This window comes from Lactuca serriola, chromosome 6 (assembly GCF_051521515.1).
Source record: "Lactuca serriola cultivar US96UC23 chromosome 6, Lser_US96UC23_V15, whole genome shotgun sequence".
NCBI classification, from domain to species: Eukaryota; Viridiplantae; Streptophyta; class Magnoliopsida; order Asterales; family Asteraceae; genus Lactuca; species Lactuca serriola.
This window is the reverse complement of record NC_136413.1, coordinates 140,231,020-140,249,160: the sequence shown is the minus strand read 5'-3', so window position 1 is coordinate 140,249,160 and position 18,141 is coordinate 140,231,020.

Sequence of the window (18,141 nt, the reverse complement as noted above, 5' to 3'; positions counted from 1 at the left end):
CAGCATGATCTATACATTTCTTCTCAAAAGTACATGATTGGTGGAGAATTGGAAAGTTTTGGGGATAGTATTATCTCAGAGCTAGATGTGATTGAGTACTGGAACAATTTCCCCGATGGACACAGAGACAATGCAATTGTGGAGTTTGTTGAAACTATAGACGCGCCACAACAAAAATACATCGAAGATAGAGGGGATTGTGGAGTATTCGTATGCATGTTTATGGAAATGATTGTTTCGGGGGTACCGATGAAGATTGATAGGCCACGTAGAGATACGAGATTTCTATATAGAAATAGGATGACAAATATTATTTGGGACACTATATAACTTCATTTTAGGAACTTTGTATATATTAATATGAAATACCTATTTTTAGTAATTTTGTTTAATATAAATATGTGTTTTATTTTTGTTATTATATTTGTTTCGCGGACTGCCAAGTCACTTCCACGGACTGCCATTTCACTATATAATGACTCAAAAATCTGTATCATTTCATTTAATCTATATCACTGCATCTACTTTGTATCTTTTACAATGGGTTCAAAACCATGGACCGCTGAGGAGTATTTGCTTCTAACTCGTGCATATATTAATGTCTATGAGAACAGTAGTTTGGATGATATGATGTTTTGGTTGTTTTAACCAATACCTTTAACACTGACGCTGAAACCACCTTAGAAAACCATCGCAACACGTTTGATATAGCAGCAAAATGGTATGAATTGAAAAATGAAGTTTTGTTATTCAACGATATTTATAAGAAGATTGAAGACGCACGTGTGAATGATACGGAGGAAGACATCTTGGAGGCGGCTAAAGAAGAATACAAATCTATTAGCAATGGAGAGATTTTCGACTATGAAGCCTCTTTAAATCTTTTGAAAGATCTCCAGTATTTTTAATTTATACTGCGTTTGTATTGCTTTATTTATATGTACTATGGTTGATATTTTGTGTGTTTGTATTATGTTATTTATCCTTTATTTTTTAAAACATAATGCACCAACAAATACTACGATACAACCAAATAAAAAAAACATTACAAATACCATAAAAACATTACAAAAAAATAAACAGAAAAATAAACATTAAGAATAAGATGTAGGATTGACAAACATTACATAAACATTACAAATAAAAGAATCGTCTACATGAAAAACTGTTTATTTTTAACTAGATTCCAAACGTATGTATACTCGAACTCATTTCCATCAAACTCGCAAATGTAATATCCGTTCACATCTTCAAAAAGTTCTTCATCGTCTTCATGAGAGCGTCATATTTTCTCATAATTGTAGCATCAATTGAACCATGTGACACCTTTCTTTAAATCCATCCATTTATTAACAATATCGGGTTTTAGCTGTTTTGGTCCTTCTCCCACCTCATGGTTGAACAAAGCTATTAGGTAGGATCATTCATCACCAACAAGGCAACGAGGGAGAGCCATTGTTGGTAGACCCTCGTAATCCAACATCGTGTTAGGAACAACGCCTCTATTGTCGTCCACGGATGTGTACCATTTGTGGAGTTGCTGCATTTGACGGATTTGTTGCATTTGAAGAACTTGGTACATTGGACGCCATTTTGTGAAAGGATCCCTTTTGTGAATAAAATATGTGAATTTCATATAGATACAAGCTTTATTATATAAAAAGATAGGTTATGCGGACCGACAAGATAGATTACGCGGATTGCCAAGTCAGTTATGCAGACCGACAAGATATGTTACGCGGACTGCCAAGTCAGTTATGCAGTCTGCCAATTCAGTTACACGAACTGCCAAATCAGTTATGCAGACTGAGAAATCAGTTATGTGGACTGCACAGTCAGTTATGCGGACTGACAAGTCAGTTACGCGGACTACCAAGTCAGTTTTGCAGACTGACAAGTCATATATGCAGACTGCCAAGTCAGTTATGCGGACTGACAAGTAACTTCCACGGACTACCAATTCATTACGTACGCGTACTTCCAATTCAGTAACTTCCGCTGATTACCTAAGCAGTTCTGCGGAATAATGAATACGAAGTTGTTTAAATTGGACAACCATTTTCGCTTTTAGAAGTGGTCGAAAGTTGTCGAAATGAGTTCAGTCAATGAGGTATTCAAAAAAAGTTTCTCCTACCTACCGATTTTCTTTCATAATCTTCAAATAACCAATCCTAACACCTTCACTTACATTTAGAAAGATTCGTAAAATCGTTTCCAATTTTGTTTTGTGGCATTGGGATGTGTGGTATGTAATCCTTTATAGTAAATTTTTTGTTATTTGAAGTTGTTATATGGCTAATATTCTTATCGCTTTACTTGCAAATTCGTACGTTTCTCACGTCTATGATACCAATCATATTCGTTGGTCACGTACCTCTAATTGGGACATACATAACATCTATGTACATTGCGGTTGCTTTAGATGGAAATCATGAACCCCTTCTCATAGAATTTGATTTGGGACCATAAACTGTGACGAGTTATGGGTATGGTTCATCAAGAAGCTGAAAGAATATTTAGGTGACAGCATGGAAGTTAGTTTCATAAGCCATATGCCTGAGTCCATAGACTTTGCAGTTCGAAGAGTATACCCTGATTCATATCATGGCTATTGTTGTAAAAATATAGCTGAGAAAATACGCGCTTCCACCAGAAGCAATACAGTTGTGGAGCAGTTGTTCTGGAAGACATGCAAAGAGTATAATATGTCTTATTTTTATGTGTGTTTGAACAGCTTGCAAAATGAGGTGAACGGGAATGATCTTCACTGGCTTAACAATATTGCCATTACAAAATGGGTACGGGCTTTTATTCCCTAAAGTACGTTTTAATGTTAAATTCATTAACATTCCCGATGTCGTCAATAAAATAAGAACAAACACGCATGACTTACCAATAAGAACAATCATTCAAATGGTTCATGACTCGATGCAAGGAGTGTATGTTCAACATGCTGCATTGAGAGGTAATAATGAAATGTTAGTATACATTATGACATCATAATTTTTATTTGATGATTCAGTTCATTTCATAGGGGAATTTCATGGTCTTCCGACCCTTCTACATTTATGGTGCTTCAAAAAAGATTTACCCACTCCGATGGTTGTAGGGTTAGGCATATTGTTTGCGACAGATACGAAGTGAGTAAGTATTTAACCACGAATCCATGCAATTAGAACGTGGGATTTGTACTTGAGGGAAATGGCAAAAATGTGGTATACCTTGTGATCACGCTATAGCATCACTACAAATGCTTGAAATTGAAGAAATCCAGAAAATAGTAAATTTAAAGTTAACTACCATAGTGTATCGAAATGCTCTTCAAACTGAGACGGTGAATCCTATTCCAACCCTTATGCATTGGGAAATACCAGTTGAAAGTGTTGTCATCTTACCTCCATGGCAATTTACTTAAATTGTAATGTATGGATCACAACGAATAGTAGTTTTATTCGGTTCTATGTTAACCTTAGTTTTGGTCCGTTGGTGTTGTTTAGTTTTTAATAAATAATGTTTAACTTTTAATTAATAATGTCTACCTTTTAATAAATAATTGTAATGTACGGATCACCATGAATTGACAAACAGCTCTCTACGGAGTTGAAGGGTCTATATATATTGTCATAGACGATCGTTAAATTTTTGGTAAAGAGTTACAAATTATTTTGAAGTTTAATATGAGTTCATCTTCAAATTTCAATATTTGCTCATGATACGAACTTGAGTGTTACTATTGTGATCTGATAGACCCTTTTCTTGCACTGTCACCAAACATGAGAGGTTCATATATGTCTGATGATACTTTGTAACAATTGCAGTGGGTTGAAGAACAAAAAAAAGATAAAGAGTCATCTCGGGCTCTCACTGAACGTCGTGATGTCATTACGGCAGTGTGCAAAGAGGCTGAGGAAAGGATGCATATAAATAAAAATAAAATAAAAGAGCATGAAGAATGGATAAAAAATACTAAGAAGACTATCAAAATGACTGAAAATGGCCTGCTAAGACGGATGCAAAAACGATAGATCTTGGGAGGCAAAAGGATCGTTTTGAAGATAAACCAAGAATTAGGGACGACTATATAACAATGGAGAAAGATAAGTATCCATTGTAATTCCCTTAAGTTAATTACTGTTGTTGTATGTTTATTATGTGTTTTTGGTTTGTTATATGAATTATCTTTGAGTTTAAGTTATTTTATGAAATTAACTCTACTAGTAACGATGCACTAATATAATCATAAATAACCCATAATCTTAAAAGTAACCACACCATTTCAAAGTACACAATCAACATCTTCCAAAACATAACATACTTAATTATAAATACAACATCAATCATTCAAATCAAGCATTGAACAATAGTATTCTCTTTGCGTCTTGTGCGTCTCTTGTGTCCCGTGCATCTCTTATGTCTCGTGAGTCCCTTGCGTACCTTTCCATTTTGTCTTATTACCTGACGCCACACTACTTTTTCTAGGCTTCTTTTACTTCATTGGGACCAATATCGGACAAGTCGCCGTATTATGTGTTGTACTATCACATCTACTACACCTTCTTACTATAGGTTCCTCACCTTGTGACGAGATACGGATTTTGTTTTTCGGTCTACCAGTTTGACGTGCATCCATTATCGGGGGTTTAACAACCATCATCTCATCAGAAATCTTCCAATCACACAGTTCTGGAAGGAGTAAACCGCCTCCTCATACGTACTTCGATATGTTTCCATTTTGTAAGCGTCCATAGCCAGATGTCCAAAGTTAGATTTTTCAAGTGCTTTAAGACCATTATGACATGACCACAAGGTATACCAGTTCCTTCCTAATATTTGCATGTACAAGTCTCTTGCCTCAGATCAACTATGCCACCATGTTTGAAATCATGCACTTGATATATTGCATCTGAAACACCTGAAATAGACCATCCTGTCGTACGCTCTTCATTTTTGCTTACTACTTTTTCATCCCACTCTGTTAGCATTGTTGAACATTTCCATGTAAAGAACATATATATATATATAATTAACTTATTTTCCGAGCTAAATAAAGTCCAAATTAAATTCATACCTCCATCGATGTGACGCTTGTTACACCATTCTTGTGAAAGACGGCAGAAGAAATCAAGCAGGGGTATTATAGGCATCTTCATTGCATCTACAGATAAAGCATTCATGGACTATGTACTGTTGGAGGCCATGTAATCATACCGTTTCGATGGGGAATATGCTATAGTCCATTTCGCATGTGGAATTTCACTTAGGTACACCGCTACTTGCGGCCTAGTAGAACTAAATCTATACCCCAAATCTTCAAATACATTTCTTTTGTAAGCTCTCATAAGCCTCTAAAACAAGACTTTTGTTTTATCATTTTTCCCAAAATGGTGTACTATGTTTCCTAGTAGATGAAAAGCACACATGTCATGATGAGCATTTGGGAAAACATTTTCAATACTAACCCGAATGGCATCAACCCTATTAGTTACAAAGGTCAAATCTTGACAATCACCAATGCATTCATACAGCTTTTCAAGAAAGCATGTCCAAGTAAGACCACTCTTTTTTTTGCGTATTCTGGCAATAAGCACTATCTGGTTGTTCTCATCCATAGCTATTGCATGCAATATGGTTCCCTTAAAATCCCCCTTCGAATGGGCACCATCCGTAATTATGACTTTAGACAAAACATAAACACTCTACATTTTTTTACAAATTAGTATATATTAAATAACAACAAGTTTTTTGTATTTACCATACTCCCAGTTGCATAAAAACAACACTTGAAACAATCTTCAGAATCTGTTTGTATATATGTCACTGTACCAGGATTATGCTTCTTCAAACTAAAAATAAATAAGAAGTTTGGAAAAACATCCATCAGCGGATCCCAACAACAGTTCCATAGCATATTATTTTGCACGCCAAGGTTGTTTGAAACTTACATTGATTGCTAACAAAACATTTAAATCCCTTGATATTTCATTAGGCGTGCTTATGATTTGGGTGTATCTGTAATGATGAACATGTGTGCACATTGTTGAAAGTCCTGATTTCAAATTCATCAGTCGGATCAAGGCGTTTTACATATAAACGAAAACTACAGTTCTTAATTTCACAATACACCTCGTAACAGTTTTTGTTAGAATGTTTGGTCTTAAACTGAAACTTTTCTCTTTTTGCTTTAAGACTCAAAACAAATATCAATTATTGTTTGTTATTATATATTTGATGAACAAACATATCATCATTTGGACCTAAAATGTGAAATGGTCCAAGTTCAAGAATGGGATTAGGACAATCAAGTATGGGAGGCATACCATAAAAGACATCTAAAGCTGTTTTTCGTGTGTGGACACATCTTCTAACTAGCCTTCATTTGATTCTTCATCTTCTAACAAAGTTTTGTCACGCAGTCTTCCAAACTCATATAATTTTTTTTTCCTCCACCATATTCGCTGCCACAGTTTCTTCTTGTGGACACTCTTCAACATTATCAGATACAATGTTCTAAACATTGTATGGTACAATCTTGTCAAAAGCTTCTGTTTGTTCGAACCATCCCACAAACACATCCAAAGACAAATGCAGAATCTCCTTCGTTTCAGACATTACGTTTCTAAGTTGATGAACGTCTTCTTCGTCTACAATATTCATAACATACTCACGAACCGGGTGTTGAAATGACAACATTATATTACTATTGAATGTATTTGCCTTAGTTTTAACCAAACCAAACAATATTTGACGGTCAAAATTAGGCGGAAGCAGTAAACCTAAGTTGTTAAAGTTTGGTCTAACGTAGGTGTTAATTCCATTACTTAACTGCCACCCCCCCCCCCATACAAAAAATAACAAAACTCATATTTTCTTTGAAAAAAAAATTCACCCCTACAACTGATAGATTTCTGAAAATATATCAAAAAAAAATCATTTATATCACAAAAAATCGTCGTTAATACCCTTCTAAAGACCCATTATGTGGCGAGGTTAACGCTTCCGCAGAACCCTTGTCACAACCTCTACGGAGGATTTAATGAATGTCAAAACCATCACTACGTGCAGGGTTTACCGCGGAGGTATCTCTTCGGAGAATCTTTGGTCAGTCTCATACCGTACACAATTCATTGATCTGCGAAGATTTTTTTCATTCCACGGAGTCTGTAGAGGGGTGCTCCGCGGAATGCATGTCTATCGCTACAATATCGTCTTTTTGTGACTAAATTTTGACCCCTCCCCCCCACCCCCCAAAAAAAAATGTCTATAGTCGTCTTTTTCCCATCAAAGTAACATGATATGTGTCAAACTCAATAAGAGACAATACTTTTTCAATTTTCACTACTAGAACAAATGCTTTCAATTTTCAGTTTATATATATATATATATATATATATATATATATATATATATATATATATATATATATATATATATATATATATATATTCTTTTACTAACATAAAAATAATAATAATAATAACTTGGGATACCTTTTAATTTTGTCGTTCATTTTTGTAACTTTGTAAATTTTACAGGTTGTCGTATTTTATATTTGCGTTTTTTCATTTAGCTTCAAAAATTCCCTTGTTTCTATGCCAAACTTTTTTCCTCTTACAAATATTTAGGTTTTTTTTCTAAAGAGCCAACATATACATAGTGTTGGGATTTTGTCAAAAAAAATCGATTTAAAAGCAATTAAAATGGCAACGGAAGCAAAAAAAAATGAACAATATAAGACAATGTGATAACCTACTAAGGATATATTTGTATGAAAATAGATTAAGTAAAATCAACAATATGAGGTTCAAAAACAACAACATTCGTAGACTTTGATCATCTTGGGAGGTTGGAAGTGTGTGAAGATGACAAGAACACGAACCAGAGTTCCTTTAGAGGTATCAACCAACAAATTGCAACACCTTTGTACATTACAACACTCTTGTAAAATAAAATTTCTTATGCCTTTAAGAACAAAAACAATTTTTTATTAAAGGAGAGTATACGTATCAATCTCTTATTTCACTAGTGTAACACTTAGAGAGAATGAGAGAGAGAGAGAGAGAGAAAGAAAGAGAAAGGGCATATACAATTTGCATGCATGGAAGAAGTAAGTGAAGGAAATCCTTTGATATGCTTATGTACTTAATATTTTAACCTTAAGACACCATACATTCTAATGATCAAGAGCATGAACCTTATAAGAGGTATGGAAAGTCAATAGCATAGAAGAAAAAGCAAGAAAACTCAAAACCAATCCCCTACGGTATATCCTCGATTTTGCTAGGAAAATGAGGGGGGGGGGGGTAAGTACTTAGTCCTCAATTCATTTTTATATTTTGGTTCAATAAGAATTTGTAGTTGTTGAGTTTACGCGTAAATATGGTGATTTTTGGCAAATATTGGAAATTTTTACAACAATGTTGTTCCAACTTACAAGAGTTGTAATGTTCAACCTGCACAAAAATAGAGAAATTACCAGAGATATAAGTTGTAGGAAATCGAGAATAGTTTACATTTACTCCAATATCAGTTCATTTAGAGTTGTAACTTATGTTTTTTGCTCAAAACACTGAACAAGGGTTGGACTATGAAATCTTTAAAAAAAATATAATAGTTAACATGTACCAAACTTGTGCTTATAAACTTTGGAATCTACTTAATAATTTATTAGTATGTATTTGACTAATAAGTGAGGCCTTGAAAGTTCAAGTGAGTACAAGACTTGAAGTTGAATAAAGGATTTTCAAGGCAAAAGATGAGTCAGTAGTTTTACTCACTAAAAATGAATAGTCGGAAACTACACTTCATATACGATTTTTTTATTCGTATTAGGATAAAACTTTTCATTGTTTGTGCTTATACATGATGTGTTGATTGAGATGCTTTGTATCCTCATTTCCATACTTTGGGACTTAGTTGTTATATTGGTTCAGTTATGTTGAAAAGGATGTATATGGTATGTTAGCATACTTTTACTAAAAATATGACTAATTGATTATGTTAAGATAAAAAAAATTTGAATTTAGTATATTTTATACTACCCTTTGGTTAAGATCATATCTTTTACATGATGTATGATTGATATTTCGGGGTTATCCTTAGTGGATTTGGGTGGTAAATCGTATATTGCCTTAAACGTTATATGATTTATTCCAAGGCCTATTAGGTTGAAAGAGGACCTAATAAGAAAGAGCTTACGCCATTAAGGATGCATTTTGCCTAGTTTATCTTGAACATCTAGTGACACATGGTACTAGTACACTACGAGTATTTGCCAGATCAAGCACGATTGGGAGGTATTATGGATGTGTCGAAAATGTTGGTACCAAACCATGAACTTGCTGTAGAATACTTGTATTTCACAAATTCATAGTAGCAAAATGGAGATTTAGGCTTCGCGTTTCAAGTGGAAGTCATAAGCTACTTAGAGTATTTGACAGATCAAGCACGATGGTAGTAAATGGGATAGTTTCATTGGGTTAGAAAGCACTAAGAGACTCTTGCCTACCAAAGATGAATTAAGATGAATGATATGATAAAAGATAAATTATATATGAAGATGGATGATGTGATAAAAGATAAATGAGGTAATAAAATGTCTAGCCATATGTATAATATTACACCACTTAGACTCTTTCTAGGATTCTTCCCTAAAACCACAACCAGGAAAAGAACATGTAATAAGGCCAGATCAGAAACTTTAAGACTCTTAGACTCTAATCATGTACAACCCTTAAAGCATTTGATTAGTAATTCACTACTATCAGACAAGGATGCCAAAACACACGTGAGGCATATGAGACATATATACAAATCATGTAATTCCTGAACGGGTCCTTATCCTACAATATAAAATACATAATAATCTATAACACAAATACATAACCATATAGGTATATTGGGAATCACTTACTTCTTGAGCTACAAATGACTATACTCATCACATCCTTCTTTTATAATTTGAAGTTAGATTAGGAAACCATGTTCACAATCTCAATTCAATAATCAAACAAGAACATGGCAAAATACCGAGCTCATGTTTCTGATCAAACTATTTTTTAAAATTTGTTGAATAAAACACTCTCTTTCAGAAACATAGATTAGAAAATCTCTTAGTCCTTATTTTGAGTTCAAACACACCGTAAGGCGCGCTTAAATCCCTCAAACTAAGGGTCTGATACCAACTTGTAACGTCCTAAAAATTACAAGAGAGTTTTTTCATTTAAAATAGGTTAACCAAGAAAAATCCATTCACTTAAATCATTAATTAACATTCATTTGTTAGAAAACCATAAAATTCACAGAGTTAAATTGCAAAACAGCAAATACCAACATCTTTGATGCAAGTGTATAGTCCCGCCTAGCTCTTCTCACGAACAACCTACAAACAATTTAATCCACAACTGTAAGCATAAAGCTTAGTAAGTTCCCTGGTATGCCACATATTCCACCATACATAAAATACATACAAACAAATTCCCGACTCTAGCATTGAGATACCAACTCTCTTTTCGATATGTATACAACACACATATTAATAATACGTACCAAGCACTAGCACTCTTTCCACTATACAAATTGCTAGGGGCTACATCGTTGTATTTCATACAATTTCCAGGAGTTACATCATGGTCTTTCATATAATTCTCATGGGATACATCCTGGTATTTCATGCAGCTGATGTCAACATTGAAATTGGGGTTAGTGCTAATACTAATAACTGCCTCATGAATACATAGTCATATGTAATCAGGAGTCAGATAGACAGTCGGCCAGATGATCCTACAAGAAAGCAATAAATCAAACAAGAACCATGCAATAAGTCTTTAGAATAAGAGTTCTTAGGCTATCTAACTTAAACTACATACAACCCATAGGGTATCCACTCAACTATTAACCAATACTATCATTACCCAAACTAATCATGACACCTAACAATTTATATACAATCAACATGCAAGACTCTACCAGTCTAGCATACTATGACACCAAGTTCCCTAAGCTATGCATAAATACCTAGGATTTATCCTAGTCGACTAGAATACATGTACTCTAACAGTATCACTATCCTAACATATAAAGGATATACAATGCCATACGTGGCATAGTAAGAAGACTCACTTAGATCGTAGAACCGGAGAAACACATCTACACTATCAACTCCTCATACTGAACAAGACCCTCGAACTGAATATCACTAATTAAAGATCAAACCTCAATCCACAAACCCAAATCCTTCATGTTTTACCCAAGGTCAAACTGGTCAACAGTCAACAGTCAACGATCAATGAATGTCAACAGTCAACTAGGTCAATGGCTACCACACTGTAACGAGACCTTGGCCGCGTCGTAGCCAATTTATGACAAAATAGACGGTTTGAAACGTTCCACCATGCCATAGGCCTTCCTTGTCCATGTGGTGGTTTTGGTCAGAAAGTCCTTTCTTCATTAAGAGCTTAATCCTTACATATCAAGGCCCATAACTTTAGATTTGGTTCTTCTCAGTGACTCAATGGATAATGTTTCCAACTTTATCAAATATGTCATCACCACAATGCAAGATCTTGAACCCTAATTCCAAAAAGCTCTCTAAAGGCTAAGTCTTTCTGCATGGGATCAAGAACACCCAAACATTTCTCACTTAAAAAAAGTCTAATGACCATACAAAGGCCATAACAAGCTCTGGAGCTCCTCAACTCCAAGAGCATCCATAAAAGGGACCAAAACCCATGGCAACGAGCATAAACTCAGATTTAGAAAAACAAGGATCAAGGTATGAACTTATACCTCAAATGTCTCTAATACCAAAGTACATAATGGATCTAAGCTAGCTCCTTGCTTCCTTGCACCAATTTAGTGTCACTTCTGATGGTTTTTATAGATTACAGTAACCATGTGCTTGCGGACTTTCACTTAACATTTAAGGGCACATGCAACCTGAAGGATCTATGTCTTTAACACTTTGAATGTAACATGCCATGAACAACAAAATAACTATAACCCTAATAACTTCCTAATATAGTCAAAATTACAAAAATTAAGGTTACGTACCTTTTGATTTGTTCTAGTAAACAAATCAATGAAATCCTTCATAAACAAGCTCCAGAAAGCAAACACTAGAAATCTCGTACCTCTGATGGTTCACACCTAAACCCTAATAATTGGAAGCTAAAGAGGAGAGAGGAGGAGAAGGAAATTTTTTGGATTTCTCTCTTAGAAATATGAGTGCCAAAAAATATAAACCCTTAGAGGGTTTATATAGGTGTTAGGAAGGTGGTGGATAAGGCAGGTTCCTTTTAGATAACTCTAATCCTATTACTTCCTCCCTAAGGCATTCTAAGCTTCCTTAGAGCCCAAGAATGTCTCCATAACCTCTTCTACAAACCGTACCCCTTATGGGAGGTTCTAGAATTGGTTAATGTTCCACTTTTGAACATTGTCACCTTTAGTCCTTCTACTTTTAAGTAATCCAATTAATCCGAAAAATAATTCTAATTATTTTCTGATTAATTTTTTAATTAAACAATACTATTTCTAATTAAAATATTATTCTCAAAATATATTAATAAATCAATTATTTTGATTTCTAATTAATTTTGTTAATCATATAATAAATTAATAAATCAATCTTCCTCTCCGAAAAGCATTCCAGTCAATTACTAGGTTTGAGGGCAACCCAAAAGGATTTTGCTAATTTTTCAAGATTATACTAATTTAGTTATTGGCTTAGATACATAATCCAACAACTTCTTCCTCAAGCTTCATAAAATCAAGGAACAAACTCAAAACTAAGAAAACAAGCTCACAACCATGAATGGAGGCTAGGGTTTCGAATTGGAAGGATGGAGGCTGAATAGAATGAACTAGACCTTGACTTAAGGCCTTTAAGTATGAAAGAAACCTAAAATTCATGGGCTTGGGCTATAGTGACCACCATATCGAGGTCACTTATTCAACACGTCGTGGTCACCAGTTAGACGCGATTCTTATTTAAGTGACATGGCCACATTGTGGCCTGCAACCTTCCACGCTGTGGCATAAGGTTTTTCCCCAAAACCTCTTCTTTAAAATCCTTAAGTCTTTAATTGATCGAATTGGGAAAATGGGTGTTACAATATGCATGTAAGTATATTCTACAGTTATATGTAATCTAATATATATATATATATATATATATATATATATATATATATATATATATTTGTGTGTGTGTGTGTGTGTGGCTGTAAACTAACCAAACGATCATCGATTTGTTTGTGAATCGTTCGGCGGGAAGTTTCTTTATGTTCGTTTATTTAATAAATGAATGGACATGAACAATGGTCTTGTTTATTCAATAATGTTCGTTTATGTTCATTTATGTATGTTCATTTAAGTTCCTTTTAGGTTCGTATATAATTAATTTTGTGTGATTACGTTACTATGTTATACGTTTAGTTATCTTTGTTGATTTATGATCATTTGATTATGTTTGTTTAGAATTTTTACAAACACTAACGAATGAACATGAAAAAATGTAATTTGTTAAACGAACGAGCATTAGCAAGGAAACTTGTTTGTTTATCCGTTCGTGTTCGGTCGTTTATTCGACCAACTTAAATGAAAAAAAACATAAAAAATCCTTGTTTGTTTGTAGCCCTAAACTGCAAAATTGGTCCCCGTGGTATGTATTTTTTTCACAAAAAAGGTTCACATCACTAAATTGTTGGAGTGGTGGTCCTTTTCCGTAAGTTTTCTTGTGGTTTTGGTCCATGTCCAAATTAAAAATACTATTATACCCTTAATATATTTACTTTGCTATTTTACAGATTTTTTTTTAATATTTTCAAAAGATTTAATATTTAATAATCAAGAAAAGAAGGGGCCTACCTATCCCTAACTATTTCACCTTAAGCCAAACCCAAATCTATTTTCTCTAACTATTTCCCTAACTATTTCACCTTAAACAAGAAAAGAAGGGGCCCTTTCTTTCTCCTTAAGCAAAACCCACATCTATTTTCTTTAACTATTTCACCTAAAATGTGATTTTGACAAATTCATTTGCAAAAACGATATGATTCTTCGAATTTCATCATTAATTACGTCCGTTTGGAATCTCATTGATGTCCATAATCATCTTCCAAAAGACAGCCATTGAATGTCAAGTACCTACGTTTTATTTTTTTGATTTCAATGGCCAATGATGGAAGATCCTTGTGGTGGCTAGGGATTTTAACCCAGTTTGGAATGAGGTTTTGGATTTTAATGTCGGAAAACCGACAAATATGTTCGGTGATATGCTTGAAGTTGATGTTATTCATGAAAACACTCTTGAGATAATGACCCGACATAATTTTCTTGGTAGAGTCCGCTTGAATTCATAGCAGTTTCTAAAGAAAGGGGAGGAGGCTTTGATTTATTATCCTTTGGAGAAAAACACTTGTTTAGCTAAATTCAAGGCGAGATTAGCTTGAAATTTTACTTTGATGATAATGATTCTCTGTTGCTGGCACCACCATCTCCTCCTCCATTTGATATGGTGAAGGTTGAGCTAAATTCAATGTAAGAAGCTAAATCGGAAGTTGATGCTATGTGACATCCCCCTTTTCACGGCTAGAAAAGACCGATTTTGGTTATGCTTTATAAAAATCAGAGTACCTATTTTAATAAAAATGTTGCAGAATTATTTCCTAGAAAAACATGATAATTGCGTTATCAAAGCATTTCTAAATAAATGTATTTTTTATTCACTTTTAAAAATTTTAGGATGTCATCGTCAATATAGAAACATAAGCATAAACAGAACTTACATTCATTTACACTAGTGATCTACATCTCTTTTAAATCTCTCAGTGTAATGTAACTTCATATCGACACCTGTGATATAAATAAACTGAGTGGGTCAGGTTGGGAAACCTGGTGAATACATAGGGTTTTCAACCCACAATAATATAATTATTATATTTAAACATCAAAAAATCAACCCAATTACCCATTCCCATTATCCTCTTAAAGATTTACCCTAAGGATCAGCTATTTCTCGTTCATTCATTCCTAAGGATTTTCCTAAGGAATAGGTACGAAGTCCATCGTTGTCAATGACACAGCTGTCAAGCACAACTGCTAGTTCTATCACTTAGGCGCAGCTGCCATAGTTGTGACATTCTATATGAGGCGCTTCTGCCGGTATTGTCCTTTAGACGCTACTGTCAAGGTTATAATGTTCTCTATTAGGTGCAGCTGGTGATATTATCCTTAGAGCGCAGCTATTAGGATGCTTATCGTAGATCAACAACATCTACAGGTTGTGGCGTAGCTGCCAGTGCTCATCTATAGGGTACTAGGTCCATTGCTGCCAATGTTCACCTATAGGGCACTAGGTCCATACCACTAATATTCCTCTATTTCAGCTTTTACCCCTCGTCCTTCATCTACCAATGTTTTACCCAACATATTTTGTAGATATAAAAACATGTATACAGTTTAAAACATTTAAAACATGTATAAAAATCTCTCATCCATCATAGACAACAAGTATTCAGACAATATGCACATATAGCACATAATTTATATTAAATATTTCATATCTATGTGTAAGATGAAAGTAACTATGCACTCACCTGGTAAGGTGGTGAGTCGGCACTCGGACAACACTTTGTTTCTCTTAAAACAATTTTCCCTTGACAAAAACCTAGTATCATTACCACTAGAGTTTAGTCTAACGTTTGACGAGACAAATTAATAGTCTAGCTATTATTACTATTATATAAGCGTTAAACAATACTTATATAACCCATAATAATAGCCCAAATACTCCTTATAAGGTCCTAATAACATTACTATATTGAAACATAAGCTATGCTAAAGATATGGTAGGCATAGCTCACTTACAACGGGTTTTATTGAAAACCGGGCTTCGCTGGAGCAGTGTTTCCAAGCCGAAATCTCTTCTTTTCGGAGCCGCCGGGCGCTCCGGGGCTTCCGCCTCGTGCTAGGGGGTTCCCTCGACTTTTTGGGGGGGTTTTGGGAGGTTTAGAGAGAGTTTCTAGAGAGAAAAAGAAGGGGTGAAAGTGTGAGCTTGAAGGCTTCCCCAGAACCTCTATTTATAGTGCTCCTGGAGCATCACCATGTCATGGTGGCCCTCACCACGTTGTGGTGTTGCGTAGGCTCGAAGTTTTCACCTGGTGCTGACACGTAGCATCGCACACAGGGTGGAAATCAGCCGATTTTCAAAAATTCATAAATTTCGCATACGAACTCCGTTTTCAACGTTCTTTATATCCACGCGTAGTTAAAAATAAGATCTACAACTCTCATTTAGACTCCGTCGGCTAAGTCTTCACCGATCTTAAATTTAACAGTAGGAGGAGATTATACTGTTAAATGTCCGCGTAAAATTCATAACTTCTACATACGGACTCCGTTTTCGTCTATGTTCTTACTGTTGAGTTCCTATTAATGTTATCTTCAACTCTCATTAAGGTTGCATAAGCCAAAAACCGCTCAAACTAAAATTCGAGTTTCGGACTGTACACTGCTAAGCCGAATCTTAGAAAAATCATAACTTCCTCATACGAAGTCAGATTTGGGCGTTCTTGTTATGGATGTTATCGGTTTAATGTATACTACAACTTTGGTTTAAATCACTAAGGCTAAAAAGTCCTCCATCATAAATTCACTATTTACGTCTCCCAACGTTGTGCTGGTTTTGCCGTAAAACTTCGACGAGCCATAACTTCTTTGTTATAACTCAGATTTCGGCGTTCTTTATATGTACGGAACCCTTGAGACACATTATACAACTTGGTTAAGATTATTTATTCTAAATAATCTTTTGTCGAAAAGTCATTTTTGACCCCTATTATCTCTAAATTGACTAGCCCGAATCTACAGGCGTTACAATTATCTCCCCCTTAGAATGATTACGTATCGGAATCATCAACGAAACAGGGCTCACATGATGAATCCATACGTTACTTCTTCATCCTAAGTAATAACCGTAACTTTGATGTTTCTTCGAACGAGTATCTAACTCTAAGACTTCCTGACTGCAAGCGGTGTTCGATCTTGCACTTGCTCCTTATCTCACGTTAGACTCTAAATTATGACCTTCAAGTCACAATCTTGATCCTCACCGGATACGAACTTAACATAAGTTATTTTATTACTATCACGGACCGATGTGTTATATTCTAATGACCTCTCATCATATGTTGCAACGCTCAGACTCAGGTCTCTTTGAGTCAAATTCCAGAACATAATATACCTTCCTTCATATTCTAATGTGATACAATCACATTTCAATATGTAGCATTTCTAGCTACAAGGTTCTTACTTTAACGGTGATTCGCGATACTCCTATTGGTTGCTTCGATTATCTTTTATTTCAATCTTTCGGCTTAAGTCAGATGTTACATCAAACTTGGTTCTCTGAACCACGTAGCATATTCATTTCAGTCGGACTCGATTTGATATGACCACTAGGGTCGGAATAACAATCATCTTCTTAGTCATTACCGAAATGATGGTAACGACATACTTGAATAAAACGGAATCAATTACTAGCTCCTTGGTAACCTTGTGACTTTCCCTAATCCAAGTGTGAGTCCTGTGATTCCGGTAGTATAGGCCTCTACCACCATTCACACCTACTCATACTCGTCCCAAGTATTGTCTTGCAATTTTCCAAGTCACCATATAAGAATAATCACATAATAGCTTAACAAACCAGATAACAAAACGAGGGTTTTATATTATTCCTTGAAATGATTACATAGGTGTTCAAGTTCACCCTAGACTATGCCCTCTAACAGGCTACATCATGAGGTACTATCTACACGACTACTTCATAACTCGATCTTTGGATGTTAAGCCTTCACTCCTGAATCCTCGCATTGACATCTGCTTCGCCAAGGATCATTTGAAATGTTCTCGCCTTTGGCTTTGGCGGCACATTTGGCTTTGTAGCCTCCTCTCTCTTTGGGAAGTCTTTCTTGAAGTGCCCTTCCTCGTTACATCCGTAACACACCCTTTTGTTGAATGTACACTCGTTGGCATAGTGCCCATGCTTCCCATACTTGAAACAAGTCACCTCCTCACTGCATTTTCCAGTGTGTTTCTTTTTGCACTTTTCGCACTTTTCGCACCATCTTTCTTCACTTCCCC